Below are 1,998 nucleotides of genomic sequence, written 5' to 3'. Positions count from 1 at the left end.
CCCAGTCTGGGGAGAGCAGAGGTAAGGGGAAGAAGCACAGCTGGATTAACCCTTTGAAGGCTGGCTGAGTCAGTGCTGGGCAGACGTCCCAAAGGTGCGCAGGCAGCGCTGGCAGGGACCCTGCCGCCTGCTCTGCCTCTTTCCCGGGGCTCCTCAACGCCTGGCAGCTGCTCCCTGCGGCCAGGGAGAGCGGCAAGCACTGTGAATGACAGATCCAGCTAATTAAATATCTGCAGCCCCGGGAGGCTGGCTCTATTTCTGACCAGGGGAACAGCTGCTACGCAGTGATGGTGTGCGGTGGTGTGGGGGGCGGCTGCATGTGCACCCGAGACCCTGGGCAGCAGGGCTCGGGGCACACGTGTGTGCACACACGGGTCTTCCTGCCCCCGCTGGGTATTTCCAGTGTACGAGGTCGCCTCTCCACAAGGCAGCTAGGAGGGCCTGAGATCCCTGCCACAGAGAAACCCTTTCTATTTACACCAAGGTTTACATCAGGTAAGGGTCTGATGCCTGAAGCTGAGGCTTTAAGACAAAATACTGTTGCGAGCCCCTGGTAGAATTGTGGGAGCCACGGGTCTGTGGCAAGGAGTTTAGAAAGCAGAGCCTCATTGTGTGTGTGGTACCTTATGAATAGCGGCAATTCCTCATCCTTATGGGTGCCTCCTCCTACCAGGATCACGAAGTGCTTTACAAACAACATCAATATTTAATTATTGTTAAATCAGTGCTCTGAATGCTACTGGCAGGCCTGGGCCGAATTAATAACACCACCCAGCTTTGCTGGTGGCTTGTTGGTACTGAAGTGCTGGACGAAGGAAAAGCCACTCTAAGCTCGAGTCACCTCCTGCAGAGTGCAGGCATCGAATGTTTTTGCTGACAGCAAGACTGAGGCATGGACAGAGGGCTCCTGGCAGCAGGGCAGTTCTGTAGACCAGAAACAGGCAGTGAGTTTTAGCAGCCGTAGCAATGCTCCTCTGCTGCAGACTCCTCAGTGCTGGCTGCTCCTGATGTCCCTGATTCGGGCCTGGAAGTGCTGCTGGGACAGGACCCGGCAGCAGCAGCAGAACTGGGCAGTGGAGGGGTTTGTTGCATTTTCCTAATGATCTGGTATTGCTTCTGAGATTTCACGGTGATGGAAATAGCGGCAGGGAACTGCTTTGTGCCCCTGTATGCAGGTGTCTGCGGTTCGAGTTCTGTCAGTGTTTCTTTAAGGATGGCCTTCCCTCGAAGGAGAAAAACAAACTCCAGAAAGAGGATAAAAGCAGGCTGTGCTGTGACTGCCTTAACCCTTAGAGACCCAGGCAGCCTCTGCTCCCAGCGGGAGCTCCTGCCGCACACAACCCAGGCCGTGGGGGGGGTGCCCAGCCATGGCAGAGGGTGCAAAGACGCCCAGAATAATTCCTTTAAAAAAAAAAAATAGTGAAATGTTGCATATGGCTGGGGTTAATCCCTGGTGCTCTGCAATAGTTAGGTGAAGCTGGCGTGGATCAGGCTGAGCCAGGGCTGAAGTGCTGATGGCAGCGCCCGTCCCTCTCCCCTTTCTCTGGCTTCGTGCTGACCATAGCCTTGGAGCAGCTGCCCGCGTGGGGACTCCCTCATCTCCTCACACCCCACCTGCCTCCTTTTGCCAGCAAAGATTGGGAAGAGTTTGTTCTCTCCAAATGCTGATGTGATTGTTAGGAGTAAAAATTAACCAGGGAGGGTAGCTAGACCCCAGCCCATAACCCCATGCTTAGGTTTGCAGCAAATGCCTGGCACTTCTTCCCTGAGCTCAGGGAGGTGGACCTGTTTTGTTGTGCATGTAAAAAAGCCTCGGAGGGTTTCCAAACAGGGCTTTTTTAGCATGGCTTCCTAAGGAAATAGGGTGGGTGTGATTTAGGAGGTCTCAGCTGGCTCATCCCCTCCTGGCAGCCTTGGAACCGTCACCACATCCAGGGAAGAGGTTTCAAAGCTGGAGTGAATTTCTTGGAAGTAGGTGAGTGGAAAAAAATTCACCCC

This window comes from Cariama cristata, unplaced genomic scaffold (assembly GCF_000690535.1).
Source record: "Cariama cristata isolate BGI_N322 unplaced genomic scaffold, ASM69053v1 scaffold24772, whole genome shotgun sequence".
Lineage (NCBI taxonomy): Eukaryota > Metazoa > Chordata > Aves > Cariamiformes > Cariamidae > Cariama > Cariama cristata.
This window is presented reverse-complemented; position numbering follows the sequence as displayed.